This window comes from Gossypium arboreum, chromosome 9 (assembly GCF_025698485.1).
Source record: "Gossypium arboreum isolate Shixiya-1 chromosome 9, ASM2569848v2, whole genome shotgun sequence".
Taxonomy (NCBI): Eukaryota; Viridiplantae; Streptophyta; class Magnoliopsida; order Malvales; family Malvaceae; genus Gossypium; species Gossypium arboreum.
Window position 1 is genome coordinate 50658573 of NC_069078.1, and position 18310 is coordinate 50676882.

Here is an 18310-nt window from a genome sequence, read left to right on the forward strand (position 1 = left end):
ATAATATCACGAACAAAATGATACCGAATATCAATGTGTTTTGTTCTCGCATGAAACATTTGATCTTTTGTAAGAAAGATGGCACTCTGACTGTCACAAAATACTGTGCTGATTTGAAGGTCTTCATTGAGTTCACTAAATAGTCCCTTCAACCAAATAGCTTCTTTACAAGCCTCAGTAATCGCCATGTACTTAGCTTCAGTGGTAGACAAAGCGACTGTAGTTTGCAAAGTGGCGTTCCAACTAATTGCACAACCTCCGATTGTAAAGACGTAACCTGTGAGAGATCTTCTTCTATCAAGGTCTCCAGCAAAATCAGCATCAACATACCCTATAACTCCATCTTTAGTTCTTCCAAACGTAAGCAAACATCAAGAGTGCCTCGTAAGTATCTTAAAATCCATCGAATCGCTTTCCAATGTTTTTTTTGGATTTTCTATATATCGCTAAGCGCCTTTGCACTAGCATACATGAGAGATCCCATCGCACTAGAGTATGGAACATGTGACATGTACTCAATCTCATCATCGATTAAGGAGACAAGGCCGATGAAAGTCGAAATGGTCGCTAAAGGAGTACTAACAGCTTAGCACTCTGCATATTGAACCCGCAAAGAACTTTCTCAATGTACCCTTCCGACTTAGGTATAATTTACTTGCTTTTCTATCTCCGAGAATCTCCATACCAAGTATCTTCTTTGCTGGTCCTAAATCTTTCATCTCAAATTCTTCACTTAGTTGGGCTTTAACCTTTCTTATCTCTCCTTTATCTTTTGTCGCTATAACATGTCATCAACATAAAGAAGTAGATACACAAAAGAACCATCACTGCTTTTTCTTAAAGTAAACACAACTGCCTAAACTACTTCTTTTGAAATCATGAGAAGTCATAAAGGAATCAAACCTCTTGTACCACTTGTCTTGGTGATCGTTTCAAACCGTAAAGGGACTTTCTCGACAAGTAAACATAGTCCTCTTTTTCGAGACTATAAAACCCTCTGGTTGTTGCATGTAAATATCTTCCTCAAGTTCTCCATGCAGAAATGCAGTTTTTACATCTAACTGCTCAAGCTCCAAATCATGCATGACCACAATACCAAGCAAAGCTCGAATCAAACTATGCTTAACAATTGGAGAGAACACATCTGTGAAGTCCACTCTTGGAATTTGACTGTAACCCTTTGCAACAAGCCTTGCTTTATATCTGGGTTTTTCAACTCCTAGAGTCCCTTCTTTTTTTTTAAACACCCATTTACAATGAACAACCTTTTTACCTTTAGGAAGTTTCACAAGGTCCCATATTCTGTTTTTGTGGAGTGATTCCATCTCTTCTTGCATATCAAACATCCACTTTTCTGAGTCTTCACAGCTAACCACCTCAGAATAATTAGATGGCTCTTGATTCGCATCAATATCTTCAGCCACATTTAAAGCATAAGCAACTAGATCAACCTCGGCATACTTCTTTGGAGGTTTAATTTCTCTTCTAGTTCTGTTTTTGGCGATAGAGTATTGTGGTGAAGAAGCAACTCTATTCTCAATTTTTGTTCTAGCTTGAGGAGTTGACTCTGTATTAATCTGATGCTCCACCTGCTTTTGATTTTCTTTATTGGAAGAGTCTTTAAGAGATAAGTTAGGTAGCATAGCAGTTTCATCAAAAACAACATCTCTGCTATCACAACTTTTCTATTTTCAGGACACCATAACTTATACCCTTTTACACCAGCTTTATAACCAAGAAAAATGCATTTAATAGATCTCGATTCCAATTTTCCATTTTAAACATGAGCATACGCAGGACACCCAAAAATCTTTAAATCAGAATAATTAGCGGGACAACCAGACCATACCTCTTGTGGAGTCTTTTTCTCAATGGCAACGAATGGAGATCGGTTGATCAAAAAACATGCAGTAGAGGCCGCTTCTACCCAAAATGCCTTCGGTAAGTTGGCATTTGACAACATACATCAAACCTTCTCCATGATCGTTCTATTCATTCGTTCTGCAATGCCGTTTTGCTGTGGAGTATGACGAACTGTCAAGTGTCTCATGATCCCTTCTGACTTGCACAATCTATTAAACTCATCAAAACAAAACTCTAAGCCATTGTTTGTGCAGAGGTATTTTATCTGTTTTCCCTTTTGTTTTTCAATCATAATTTTCCAAGACTTAAATGCGGAAAACATATCGCTTTTCTGCTTCAGGAAAAACGCCCAAACTTTTCTGGAAAAATCATCAATAAAGGTTAGCATATAATTAGCTCCACCTCTTGAAGGCACTCTGGATGGCCCCCACAGATCAGAATGAATATACTCCAACGTTCCCTTTGTCTTATGGATTCCTCTAGTGAATCGAAATCTCTTTTGCTTCCCAAAAACACAGTGTTCACAGAAATTCAGTTTGCAAATTCCTTGCCATGCCATTCTCACTTATATGCCCTAGGCGCATATGCCAAAGTTTAGTAATATCATCATCTGACAAGGAAGAGGAAGCGACAGCTACATCACCAATGAATAAGAGAACCTCAGAAAACATATAACTTGGCAATCTTTCTCTGCCCTTTCATCACAACAAGGGACTCTTTGGAAATCTTTAAAACCTCACTTTCAGTTGTGTATCTGTACCCTTTTAAATCAAGAGTACTCAACAAAATTAAATTTCATTTCAATTCTAGAACATGTCGCACGTCACTAAGTGTTCTTACAACTCCATCAAACATCTTAACTTTAATTGTTCCAACACCTGTGATTTTACACGAAGCATTATTTCCCATCAAAACAACACCTTCAGATACTGTTTCGTAAGTTGTAAACCAATCCCGATTGGGACTCATGTGGAAGGTGTAGCCTGAATCAAGTATCCACTCCTCGCTTACTTTAGAATCATTGACAGAAGTGACTAGAAGTTCACCATCGTTGTAGTCTTCTACAACATCAGCTTCACCAGAATTTTCTGGTTGTTTTCCTTTTTGATTCGCAGCCTCCCTTTTGATCTTATTTTGTAGCTTATAGCACTCAGATTTAATGTGTCCTTTCTTCATGCAGAAGTTACAAGTTTTACCTCTGTTTGAAGACTTCGATCTACCCTTAGATTTACCACAAGGATTCCGTTCCTGTGTCCTACCACGATCATTATCAGCAATCCGATCTACGAACAATGAGACCCTCTCCCTGAGAGTTGGGTTTAACCACAAGATGCTTCATCTTATCATACGAGGTTAAAGAATCATAAACCTCATCAACTGTGAGAGACTCGCGGCTATATAAAATCGTGTCTCTAAAGGTTGAATAAGACGGGGGCAACAAACAAAGTAGAATTAACCCTAGATCTTCCTTATCATACTGAACCTCCATTGCCTCCAAGTTTGAGAGAATTTCTTTAAACACTGTTAAGTGTTCGTGTACAGACCCACCTTCCTCCAAATGATGAGCATAAAGACGCTGCTTCATATGCAACTTGCTTGTTAGAGTTTTCAACATACATATTTGTTCTAGCCTCTTCCATAATCCAGCGGCAGTTTTCTCTTTCATCACATCCTGCAAAATTTCGTTGGACAAATGCAGATGTAATTGTGTTAATGCCTTTCGATCCTTACTCTTCTTCTCTTCATCTGTTAATGTCGAAGGCATCTTATCTATCCCTAGCAGGGCATCCTCTAGATCCATCTGTGCAAGAACTGCTTGCATCTTAATTTGCCGCAACGCAAATCTGGTGTTACGATCCAATAGCGAAATTTCATACTTCAAAGACGCCATTACCGTGATCGAGATGAATAACCCGGAAGCTCGGATACCAATTTGTGAAAAATAAAATAAAATAAAATAAATAAAATAAAGAACACACAAATTTTATGTGGAAACCCTTTCGGGAAAAAAACCACGGGCAGAGGAGAAGAAAATTCACTATGTCAAAAAATTTGAATCAAATACAAGAGGAATAGACTATGTCTATTTATAGGCTTGTAAAGCCATATTCTAGTAGGATTGAAACACCTTATCCTAATCAATATAAAATAGATGGAGTTTTAATAAGGTTTAAAAACCTTATTCTAAAATAAAATAAAAGAAGTCTAGTTTTATATGGATTTTACTTTTATTTTATTTTCCATCGTATCTTATTTAAATAAGAATTTGGGTCACTTAATTCTAACAGTTGGACTATTCTTTGGATGGATTACACATGAGATTCTACTTAATTTATGCGAATCAAATCATCACCTATATAGAAGATTACTTTGTTTTTTAAATGACCAACCATGATAAGACAGATGTATGCAATGTGTTAAGACCTCAAATGAATGGAATGGAAAGTTACTCTCTCTTATGAATACTCATCCTTGGCCTTAGGGGATATATTCTTCTTTCTCTCCAACTCCCTACCTTTATGCCTTATACATTCTTCTCCTCCTCCTTGAAGTTCTTAGTATTTTACCATCGTGTGAATTAACATCTTCAACTTCCTTTTTCTTTTGTACCTCAACAAATTCTATAAAACCTAAGATATATTTAATACAAGACATCTTAATAATTAAAATAGAAGATTAAACAACTAATAAACTCTTGAACAAATATTAGGTTATCAAATAACTATAAAAAATTATAACATTTGATGACAAAAGCTTTTGATCTTTATTTTAGTGATGATTTAGTATCAACATATAATCTATTTATTTATATTTTTAATTCTCATAAAGGAGTAAAGGAAAAACTTGTTAACCAATATATTTTTAATTATTTTATTAATCACTAAAGATTTGGTTGATGTATTAAAATGTGGCGTGACTTTATTGAGTGAAACTACTCCTTCAACGATAAAATTTGAATACTAAAAGGTCTATATTGTTATAAAATAAAGAAAGATGGAGAGAATAAAGAATAAAGAAAATATGAAAGCAATAGAGAATGTACTTTATTAATTAAAGGGATGATTACAATGTTTCATTAGAGTCTCAATTTATAGGCATAAGAAGTATAAAAGAAGTAGAAATCTAATTCTAATAACTATTAGAATTTCAAGTACATCAAAACTTTATCCTGATCATAATGGACATCCACTTAATAAGATATTCATAACACTCCCCTTGGATGTCCATTGGTAGATAATGTGCCTCGTTAAAACCTTATTAGGAAAAATCTTGTGGGATAAAAATCTAATGAAGGAAAAAGAGTACACAATCTTTTATTACAAGTTGCCTTATTAAAAACCTTTACCAAAAAAACCCAATGGGACAAAACCTTGGTTAAAGGAAAAGAGTACAACTTGTTTTCGACTCCCCCTAATGGCAACATTACATTACATCTTTGAGTTGACGTAATCCAATTTTGTGTTGTAGTCTTTCAAATGTTGAAGTTGGCAATGCCTTAGTAAAAAGATATGCTAAATTATCACTAGAACGAATTTGTTGAACATTTATATCACCTCTTTTCTCAAGATCATGGGTGAAGAATATTTTTGGCGAAATATGTTTCGTTCTATCACATTTGATGTAACTACCCTTCAATTGAGCTATACATGTTGCATTATATTCATATAAGATAGTTGGCATCTTTTCCTATAAAGGCAAATTACATATCTTCTGGATATGTTGGGTTAGTAGTCTTAGCCAAACACACTCTCGACTTGTCTCATGCATTGCAATTATTTCTGCATGATTTGAAGAAGTAGCAGTTAATGTTTACTTTGTCGAACGCCATGATATTTTAGTACCCTCTCATGTAAATAAATATCCTGTTTGAGATGGACCTTTATGTAGATCTGATAGATATCCAACATCAGCATAGCCAACAAATAGGGATTTTGAATCATTTGAATAAAATAACCTCATATCAGTAGTCCCTCTAAAATATCTAAATATTTGTTTAATTCCATTCCAATATCTACATGTTGGAGAAGAATTAAATCTTGCTAACAAGTTTACAGTGAAAGCTATATCAGGTCTTGTGTTGTTTGCAAGATACATCAATGCTTCTATGGCACTTAGATATGGTACTTTAGGACCAAGAAACTCTTCATCATTCTCGCAAGGACAAAATTAATCTTTATTCACATCTAATGATTGTACAACCATCAGAGTACTTAATTGGTTGCTTTATCTATGTAAAATTTCAATAATATCTTTTCCAAATAAGTTGATTAATGAACATGAATTTTATCTTTTAAATGCTTGATTTGTAAGCCAATATAAAACTTTTTTTCCAAGATCTTTCATTTCAATTTTTTTCTTTAAACAATTTATTGTATTTTGAAGCTTTTTAGGAGTTCCAATAATATTTAGATCATCAACATAAACAACAATTATCACAAATTCTGATCCAAACCTTTTTATAAAGACTCATGGATAAATTGGATCATTTTTATAACCTTATTTTAACAAGTATTCACTAAGACAATTGTACCACATACGTCCAGATTGTTTTAATCTATATAAACTTTTATTTAATCTGATCGAGCAATTTTCTCAAGAAACTCTATATCCTTCTGGGAGTTTAAATCCTTAAGGGATTTTCGTATAAATTTCACTATCAAGTGTACCATATAAATAGGACGTAACAACATCCATTAGATATATGTAAAGTTTTTCACATACTGCCAAACTAATAATATATCTAAATGTGATTACATCCACCATAGAAGAATATGTCTCTTCATAATTAATGCTGGGCTTTTGCAAAAATCCTTGTGCTACAAGTCGAGCTTTATATCTTACGGCTTTACACCTTTAGGTGTTTGGACTATAGGTCCAAAAACTTCACGTTCAGAAAGTGAATTCAATTTTGCTTGAATTGCATTTTTCAATTTTGGCCAATCATTTCTATTTTTTACATTCCTTGTTAGATTTAGGCCCATGATCCTCATTTTCTTTTGTTATTTCAATAGCAACATTATAAGCAAAATTTTTGTCGACAACTATATTTTTTTGTTCTATCTTTTTCTCGTATTGACATAACTTATTGAGATCTCTTTATTTTCATCATTTCCATTTTCACTTTTAGGTACCTAAATCTCTTCTTGAGTCTTATAATTAGTTATGTCATGGGTCTCTTCAGGAACCCCCGCCTCCACAATATGACCATCTTGAATGTTTGCTCCTTTTTTTTTTTACGAGGATTTTTATCTTTGGAACCGAACGGTCTTCGACGCTTTATGCATGAATTACTTTCTTTTGTATTAACAGTTTGCCCTATTAGGAACGGTCTTCGACGCTTTATGCATGAATTACTTTCTTTTGTATTAACAGTTTGCCCTATTAGGACATCAATTTGTATTGGAGCATTTTTAGCTTGTATGTGAGACTTAATGAATCTGGCAGTTGATTTACAAAATGAATTATCTCTTAAACTTCTAGTTCACGTTGCTTTGTTTGAAGATCTTTGACATTTAGTTATATATTCCAACTGCTCCACCATAACGTACAAAGATGAGTCATCATAAGAGATTGAGAATGTATATTCATATTAGTCTCCTTATAATATTTTTGAACTATTAATTTGATGTTTAGTTATGACATGAGTTGTCAATTTTCTCAACATTAGAGGGAGAGAATAAAAAGCTGGATTAATAAAGTGCTTGAAATGAATTATCAATGTCTAAGCCAATAAAAAGCTTATTATGACTCATCTTAGACACATCTACCAAAATCATATAATATCAAAACCATCCGCATGGTGGATGAATAGGCTCATATTCATTTCAGAAATGCAAGACATTAAATCTCAACTTTAACTAGTGAGTTTCTAAGAATCAATTTTCATTTAGAACAAGCAACAAATGAGAATTCTTTAAATTAATGAATCTTCTGGTTCTTTAATAATGTTCATATGAATTATCAATTAATTTTCGCATCATATATGATCTAAGATGGTCTAATTGGTCACGCCAAGTAGTAAATGTATGTGTATTAGTAAACGTCTGGTTTACTTTAACATGTGTTTCTATTGTACTACATTGTAACAAATTGATAATTTTATTATCATTTCTTTTAATTTGTATCCACATGTAAGTACTATTGTGACATTTACTACTGAAAATGTCCAAAACAATTTGAATTCTATAATTTCATTAAGTCAATAAATATAATTTCTAAATAATTATATGTAATATTCGCTTGAGGGAATAGCAAATTTTGTGCTTTTAGATATTAATATATTAGCTATTCTGGAGCTTTCAACTAATTTTGTACTATCAAATATTGGAATAATATTTGTTTGTTTCATACCAAATAAGATAAATATTTTCTATTTATAATGATAGAATTCATTACTACATTCTCATATCATTCCTTAAAGAATATTAATAAAAACAAAATATTTGGGCATACGCCACATATGTAGCCAATAATATTTCATATCACATTGATAACATAAGTTATCTTTACCCTTTGAAGAGTTATCTTGAGAACTCTTATTGTTCTCTTATTTATTACTATGTTCCCACTTTTAGTGGTCCATGAGTATATCTTTTATTTTCTTTATGTTTACATTCACTTCGGGGAATGCAACAAATCTGGTAGGACAGACTTCTAAACGCCTCTATAGATTTTTTATTTCATAATCACTATCATAAACATATGTGGATTTTAAATCAAAATCTATCCATTCATGTTGTCATGATTATTCTCCAATTATAATAAATATGACATAATAAATAAAACATAGTAAAATATACCTGAAGATCTGTAACATCATCGTCATCACCTTGACTATTATCATGAGCATCCATTCTGAGATTGAATCTTTCAACATCCTGAAGATTGATTTGTGGGACGACTTCAAAATATTTTGAAAAAAATAAAGAGTCATCGTGCTAATAACGTGTTATAAAATAAAGAAAGATAGAGAGAATAAAGAACAAAGAAAATATGAAAGCAATAGAGAATGTACTTTATTAATTAAATGGATGATTACAATGTTTCATCAAAGTCTCTATTTATAGGCATAAGAAGTATAAAAGAAGTAGAGATCTAATTCTAAAACTATAACTATTAAAATTTAAAGTACATCAAAACTTTATCTTGATTATGATGAACATCTACTTAATAACATATTCATAATATATATTAAATTATTTTTCTATTCAAATATTAATTTTTATCATTCAATTGCTATTAGCCTCATTTACGTTAGATATTATTTTCCAAGCTTAAAGGCTTTAAAATGTCAGATCGTCTAAATATAAATATTAAGTTTTAAAATTGATTTTTATAAAAATAATTCTGTTTTAAGAAAATGGACTTTATTTTTATAATTTATAAATATATAATATTGCACGTTTTATGATATTTTGTTGAGTACAACTTATGTGTGGCGATAAGGAAAAATAATAAAATACTCTATTTGGAAAGAAAGAAAAAGAGAAATTAATGTGACCCATGGCCTTGCTAACTTAGAAAAGTCTACTTCGTGGGTTTCAAAAAGAAAAGTCTCCTTTGAAATTTGAACCCAACAAAATATGATTGTTGTTTGCTTGCTATTAATATCTCTTCAACCTTTTCAACCCATGCCTGCTTCTTTCCTATTCCTTTCCTTTTGTCATTATAGTTAGGAGGCACGTGAAGTTGACTGTCGGTCTCTCTTCTTTTCTTTTCGAGATGAAGCCTTACTGCCAGCTAAAATAAAGCTTTAATTGTTTGGAGAAGGTAAGAAATTTTAATTTTTAAAATTTTATAAAAATAAATGAAACTAAAATTGGAATTATACAAATTAACTAATGAGTCCAAGGTCGATGCCTATCCTCTCTCCCCTATTTTCGGGCACCTAAAGGGATTCCTTAAAACATAATTTTTTTAATAAATAAGTAAAATTTATTATTATAATTCAATTCAATTAAATTCAATTTTTATTACATTCTACTCACACACCAAGAATGTTCTTTTATTTTTATTCTTAAAAATCATATTGTAATTGAAATTTAGAAAAATTAATTAATAACAAATTGTAATTGAGTTGATAAGATATAAGTTATGTGCTTGGAAGGAGTGGTTAACAAGGACATATTTAAGATTTTACTTTGTGGGAGCGAAATTCCTAATTTCGAACGACATTCTTTTTTAATGTAAAAAATAAAATTCTTCTCATATCTTTTTTTTCATCAAACTAATAAATTTAATTTTTTAAAAAAGAATGAACTATTTAATTGTAAAAAAATTAAAAGAAAAAATCACACTATCTCAAATTAAATATTTCTTTCCAATATGCAACAAAAAAATACTATACTAAAAATTTTATAAAAATTATTATAATTCCAAAAATTAAATTAAAAAAACTTGACCTTAGTCCATTTCTCAATACTAGGCATCCTAAATTGCACCATCCGCTTTTTCATAAGATCGAACTTATCAATGATAGAATCTGTTAAAAATTCTCGAGCTATCTCTTTTTTGATGTATGCCACCAAATAGGTTGAAAGAAAATTATCCTCCATTTTGTTGCGAAGCCTTGTCTTCACAATTTTCATGGCTGAATATGCTCGTTTGGTTGTTTCAACAGACACAGGAAGAGGTTAGCACAAGACGGATAATTCTATCAAGAAGAGGATAAATATTTAACTTACTTGTCTTAGCTAGCACTTGACACAATTCAGCAACTGTAGAAGTTTTCTGCAATTCTTTGCTTTGATGAGCATCAAGTTGAAAATGCTCCAATTGGATCTTCATGTGTAGCTTTTCTTGTTTTGTAAAATCGTCCAAATAAAAATCATTCATAAGCTTGTAGATATCTTCCACCCAAAAAGCTTTGTAATTATCGCTTGGATCCAAAACATAGCTAAGAACAAGTAACTTCATTACCTCATCATTAAAGTGAGAATTCATTTCTATTAGCAATGAACCGATACTAGTAATGAATATATCAAACCGATAGTGATGCTTAATTGTGAGGTTATCTTTCTGGATGCGAGACTGACCTTGACCAACTTTATACAGAGCACTTAAATTGAAGACTTCTATCTCATGATCTTTACAAAATAACTTCACTTTCTTAAACAAAGGATCCCACCCATGTTCTTTGAATTTCTAGAGAAGCATTTTAATTGATGACACTAGTTGAATTGTGTTTAGTATATCCTGCAATTTATACTGCAATACTAGACATAGATCATCAATGATTCCAAGCATCTCAATTAGGAAATGCAAGATGAAAACAAAATCAACGGATGCTACTGCATTATATATTTCATCACCTTCACTCCTTTGAGCAAGGTTTTTGGACTTGATGATATCTTGTAATACAACACAGACAAAATCGAACATCCTCATCAGGCTATTGAGAGAAGCCAAATGAGATCCCTATCAAGCATCGCCTAGACGTTGGAGAGTACTGACTTGATTTTTCACTTTGCCAGTTTCAAGGTCACCATTGTCAATCAACTTCGCGATATGAGATGCCTCAATGTCTCTTAATTGATCATGTCGCTTGCTTGAAGAAGTAACCAAATTGATTATACCGGTCAAGTATGAAAATAATTGACAAATAGGAATAGCCTCTTCAGATGTAGCTACTAGAGTTAATTGGAGACGATGAGCAAGGCAGTGAACATAGTATGCAACTTAGCACCTTTTAGCAAAGAACACTTGCAAGCCGTAAAAGACTTCACAGATTGCCTTCTTTAAAGCTAACGATGTGGTGTCCTTCACATAAACCAAATCAAAGAATTGTTCACGTATAAAACCTTCTTTATCAACAACTTGCAATACAATTGCCATTTTGTTCTTTCTCTTACTTATCACGAGCTTCATCCACTATAATGCAAACCTTTGAATCTCCAATCTCTTCTCAAATGAATCCTTGGAATTTACTCGCCAAAATAGAAAGAATAACCTCCTGAATAGTTGTACTGTCATATTATGCATTTTGAGAGGCATTTTCTAAGACAATTGCCCCCACATCTTCATTATAAGAAGCTAGAAGTTTTATTAGTTCAAGAAAGCTACTTCAATTTATTGAACTTTATACTTCATCGTGTCTCTTAAAGGCACAACCTTGAAATACAAGTGTCAATTGCAAAATGACATGCGATTTGTGCAAATATACACATCGAATCAAGTAATAAAGTGATGAGTGAGTATTGTTCCCACGAGGATCGAATTGAGGCATAAAAGTGGTCAAGTTATTATAATAGAGTATTGTTAATTCTATGGCAAAAAAAAGAAGGTAAGTATGAAGTGGCAATTAAAGGAATAGTGATGTATGCAATATGTGTAATTAATAAATACTTGAAAATGGTATGGCAAAATAAGAGTAGAAATGTAATGGCAATTATGAGAATTACTACGGGAATATTATGTAAATGAATAAATAAAGAACTAATAATGATGTGGCAAAGATACTATGGAAAAGAATAAATGATATACGATGTTGATTTGGAAGGTTGGGATTACTAAGAATCTACCCTTACTGCCAATAATGCCTCAGGAAAATCATACTCATTTTACTGCTTAGAAGAGTTATAAAATGATCTGCATCTTTCGAAAGCAAAAACCTCAAGTTACCTTGCCCATGTCTATAGGCCTTAATATGGGACCCTGCATTGTTTTCCTTCTATATGAACGCTGCTTTATGTCTAAAGTCTACTGCAAGTATCGGTCGAGTACTTGCTCATATCATTCAATATCGATCTAACTAATCCAACCTTTTCAGAATTAGGCTTAGTTTCTGGACATGCTGAATAGACATCTATGTCTAGGGATTGCATGCATACAACTTAGAAATAAAACAATTGAATGAAATAGTAAATTGATTCAGATTTATCCTTCAACCATTAAAGAAAATAAAAGTTTCATCCTGTAATCCCCACCCGAAGAGATTTAGCTCGTGGGTTGGCATATAAAATTCAAAACCAAAGTAACATCCAACATCATTTTCATCATTCAATTCATAGTAGAACAAAGTAAGAAATACAGAAGACTTTGAGAAGACAACTTTTGCGTGTCTTGTTCACACTCTAGCAGAACGGTTTCCTGCAATGGCTGAGAGAGACTGCTTTCATCTTTTTCTTTCTGTCTCTACTTAGCCACTACCCCCTATTTTTGCCTAAGGATCTCTTTCTTTTTGTTCGTCATTTAGGGTTTCCTTCTTTGGCTTTTTATAGCTTTTTTCCTAGGGTAAATCTAGCAACCCATGTTTATCTTCTCTTTTTTTAAAATTATTTTTTCAACAACCTAAGATTATCTTCTCCTCTTTTTAAATTCTTTTTTTTCTAGGATAAAAACAAACATCCCAATATTATCTTCTCCTCTTTTTTAGGCAGATTTTTCTGGTACAAGACAGTTGGGCTGAAACTAGTATGCGTTGAGTGTTGACTTAGTCTTTCAGGAATTGCTATGACATTCATGCTGACAAAATCTCCAACCTTTTTCCCCGACAAATGTTCACTCATTTATTTCTCGTTCCTCAACCTACACCTGTCAAACCACCAAAAATAATCCTACCACAAGCAATTAAAAGTACCTAATATTTAAACATAGTCCAAGCTCCTAATGAAATGATGAAAATATGAATGAAATGTCCTAAAATGAAACTAAATGTACCTAAGTACAAGCAATTAGCTAGGTTTAAAGGCATGAAATATAATTATTTTCAAGAGTTATCACACCCTCAAACTTGAGTTATTGCTTGTCCTTAAGCAAAATATGTATGAATGCGTGAACGTAAGAATTGTTATAGCAATATAATCACCTTTGTATTGTTAAGCCATTAAGAGAGCATTTTGTACTTAAGTTTTCAGCACTCTTCTATGTCTAAAAATTTGATCAAGTTTCATAAGCTTATTGAGCAAAGGCAGTGTACAAAATATTGCCCTAAAAGAAAGAAAAATCCTAAGTACTCATACATCTTTCACTATAGCAAGTATCTCCTAATTTACTTAGTTCATCTTTCAATTTTCTTTATTTTTTTTCATCTGGCCTTATACATACTCAAATACATACATATCCATTTATAATGCTTTTTTTTACTAGGGGATTCAGCTCGTCATATGATTTTTTGACTCGACAATCACAATGGAGCATACACTAAATTGTTGAATACTCAATCATGTCACGATTTGAATACTCACTTATAAAGCTAAGGTTTTTGACCAATAAGATGGATGGAGCAAACAACTACCCTTTCAGTTACTTAGCCTATTACTATAGTGGAGTGCCCCTAATTTTTTTTTCTTTATTACACACTCTTACTTGGACTTGCCTTTCTAGTCAACAGCATGATGGAGCAAACAAAGTGGTGCTGACTTACTTGGGAATTCTAAGCATTGGAGTATTTGATGGCATTTTGTAGATTTTTTTCCTTGAAATTTCTTAAACATTGCCACTTTATTCGTTATTGAGTATTGCCATTGTACTGAATTTAGCCTCAAGAATCTCTAAGTTTATTAAAAGAAACTTACTATAGATCAATTGTAATTGGAATTAGGACATCCTAATTTTAAGGGTCAATTTGCAAGCAAACTATCCTAAGCAAACGTCAACTAATCCATTGTCACAACTTTCTAAGTTTATAGAAGAATTAAGTTTCTCATTATCACAGTCTAAAAAATTCCTTGGCAATATCGTGTGCCATGGAAAAATGAATTGCAAATGAACAAAAATACTAAAACACAAATGCTCAACTAAATATCTAATGGAGTCTAGATGCATAATACATTACCTTCAAACGTAAGAGATGCATTATCTTCAATGTATGTAGAAATATGAATCATGAATGCAAGGACATATATATGTACATAATGAGATGTAATAAAGGTAGAAAAACTTCCTGAGCTTGGAACTTAATGGTAGTACTTTAATTGCGACGAGTGGTCTTTCGTGGACTCATCTTATAACGCATCAGCCTTTTAAGTAAATTGAGTGGTACGTTCTCCTTTTCATTATCAAATTTGGTGTGTTCATCAATAATCTGATCGATCTCATAATCATGTTCAATCATTGGTTCAATAGAAGGAGATGGAACAACCATAATGCTGTCCACTGGTGGTGCAACTGATGGATTTGCTTTCTCTTCGTCCTCACGGTCAGTCTCAATGTTGATAGACTCTATTTTCTTTGATTCTTCCTCCGGTCCCTTGGGCGCATTCTTTTCATTGACAAGATTCGTCTCAATAGGCTTTGCACTACCAATCCCATCTTCTTATACAGTTTATTAAACAAAGGAAATGAAATAACTAAAAGAAATTTAAATCAAAAAAATGAAATAAAAATAAAAAGAATTTTCAAGATGTTAAAGTTAAACATCTCAAAGATCAATGGATTGTTTGTCTCACTCTACATGAGCACCCTAGTAGTGCTTCAAGCCTTGCCTATGAACTTTAAATGTGTCCCATATTTTCATGTCCTTGACATCAACAACTCCATGCTGATATACATGAGCTACCAAGCATTGTTCATTAAAATTGAAAGGTCTATTTTGCTCCAACAAAGTGCACAAGGGTCTCTAGTCAAATGAATCTTCATCACTATCAGAATTACTGTTACAAAATCTTGTGAAATCTTCGTCCACTACTGTTTCTATCAAGCTAATGGCTCAGCATTCTTCATTTTCATCTACGTATTTTAAAACATCGAATACATTAAAAGTAACCTACTGATCATTTACTCCCATAGTTAGTTAGCCTTTCTATACATCAATTAAAGTTCTTCCTATAGCAAGAAAAGGTCTTCTAAGAGTAATCAATACATCTTTCTTAGCTTCACATTCTGAAATAATGAAATCGACTGGAAAAATAAACTTATCTACTCTTACCAGCACGTATTCAATTTTAACTTCTAGATGTGCGTAAGATAGATCAGCTAGTTGTAGCGTGACTGTTGTGGGTCTTGCCTTCCCAATTCCTGACTTCCTGAAAATAGGCAGAGGTATTAGATTTATACTCACTCTTAAATCACATAATGCCTTACCAACATAATGTTTTCCAATGAAACACGAGATAGTGAAACTCCTTGGGTCCTTCAACTTTAGAGGTAGTTTGTTCATTAACATTGCTGTGCACCCTTCAGTGAGAGCAACAATATCAAATTCTCACAATCTGTGATTCTTTAATAGTATATCCTTCATAAATTTCATATAATTGGGCATTTGCTCCAAAGCTTCAACCAGTGGTATGTTGATATGGAGTTGCTTCAATACCTCCAAAAATCTTTTAAACTAAATATCCTACTTGGAATTGTAAAATCGCTAGGGAAAAGGTAGAGGTGATCATCCTTCAGGTTGTTGATATTGTTTTTCTATGACATTTATGTTGACAACCTGATCTGATTTTCCCACAACATTTTGCTGCTTACCCTTTTTAAGTTTAGTTTGTTTGGTTGTTATTCGAGTTACCCTCTCCTTCCATGGCATCGTGAACAACGTCACTCAATTGATTCCCACTTCTAAGAATGATGGTCTTACAGTGCTCCTTACCTTGTGTTCTCGAATTCTCAGTACCACTTGGTAATGCTCTTTGTGGTCTTGAATTCAAAACATTTGCTATCTGTACCATTTGATTCTTAAGAGGTCGAAGAGAACCAACTTGACTTTGGATTACAGCATCATTCTTGGCCATATATTCCTTTAACAAAGCTTCAATAGAAGTAGAAGATGATGCTTGACCATATTGAACATTTTTCCATGGATAGGTTGAATGTAACAAAGCAGTGCATTGTTGGCATTCTATCTTACGGCATTGCTAAAATTCCCTACTCTTTGATTACTCCAACTAAAATTTAGATACCACTTCCACCTTAGATTGTAGGTGTTAGAATAGGGGTTATTATTCCAGTTAAAATTACCGGTGTAATACACTGACTCAAGGTTTGATGGGCATTCGTCAAACACATGATTTTCACTGCAATAAACACATAATAGCTCGATTGCTTTCATCTCTTGAACTGTAGTTGGTATCTTTATTGTCTTGATCATATTAGTTAAAGATGATACCTAGGCTGTCAATTAAGTGATTACAATAAGTTCCTTGGTACCAGCAACTTTCTTGCCTGTCCCAACTCTTGTGGTTGGATATTGATAATCATTATTAGCAATATTTTCCAAAATCTCATATGCTTCATTATAAGATTTATCCAACAAATTTATCCAAAATCTCATGTACATTCAACCCATTATAGAATATTTCCATCTGAGTCTAGTGCTAGAATCCATGCATCAGACATTTTTGAATTAATTCTTTAAATTGTTCTCAAGATTCATATAATGTTTCATCCGTTAATTGCCAAAAAGATGTGATGTCATTCCTAAGCTTGGCATTCATGTTTGGTGGATTATACTGTAGAAAAAGTCATGAATACAATCTTGGATCTTCAGTGGGCAGTCCATTAAACTATCCTACTGTTTGTAACATTTGAAACATTACTTGTTTCAACTCAAATTGTTGAGCTTGTATTTAAGGCCTGACTATCCCTGGATTCAAATAATCCAAAATTGGAACAACAAGCTCTAGCCATTTAGATTATTATTGAGACTAAGACCATTTGTATTATCGTTGAGACTGGGATCATTCCTATTTCTAGCCATTTTTCTCAATTCTTTTCATCAATAATCCAAATGGTCTTAATAAGGGATCAGTTCCTGTTTCAACGATAGTTCACATGGTTTTAGTCTTAATAATAATCCAAATGGTTTGGATGTACGATGGAAAAGAATAAAGGACATGCGATGTTGATTTGGAAGGACAGGATTACTAAGAATCTACCCTTACTACCAATAATGTCTCAGTGAAATCATACTCAGTTTACTGCTCAGAAGAGTTTTAAAATGATCTACTTCCTTTGAGAGCAAAAACCTTGAGTTACCTTACCCGTGTTTATAGGCCTTAATATGGTACCCTGTATTTTTTTCCTTCTATATGAATGCTGCTCTACGTCTAGAGTCTACTACAAAAATCGGTCGAGTACTTGCTCATGTCATTCAATATCGATCAAACTAATCCAACCTTTTCAGAATTAGATTTAGTTGATGGACATGCTGAACAGGCATCTGTGTTTAAGGATTGCATGCATACAACTTAGAAATAAAACAATTGAATGAAATAGTAAATTGATTCAAATTTATCCTTCAACCATTAAAGAAAATAAAAGTTTCATCCTGTAATCCCCACCCAAAGAGATTTAGCTCGTGGGTTGGCATATAAAATTCAAAACCAAAGTAACATCCAACATCATTTTCATCATTCAATTCATGGAAGAAAAAAGTAAGAAATATGGAAGACTTCGGGAATATAGCTTTCACGTGTCTAGTTCACACTTTAGCAGAACGGTGTCCTACGATGGTTGAGAGGGACTGCTTTCGTCTTCCTCTTTTCGTCTCTACTCAGTCGCTGCCCTCTAT

General features: G+C 32.9%; 1 non-coding gene across 1 annotated transcript; it reads left to right on the top strand.

The window, feature by feature from the left end:
* Positions 1–17118: 17118 nt before the first annotated feature.
* Positions 17119–17225, top strand: LOC128281193 (small nucleolar RNA R71). The gene has a single exon (XR_008271406.1). It is a non-coding gene; the product is annotated as a small nucleolar RNA R71 (small nucleolar RNA).
* The last annotated feature ends 1085 nt before the right edge of the window (positions 17226–18310 follow it).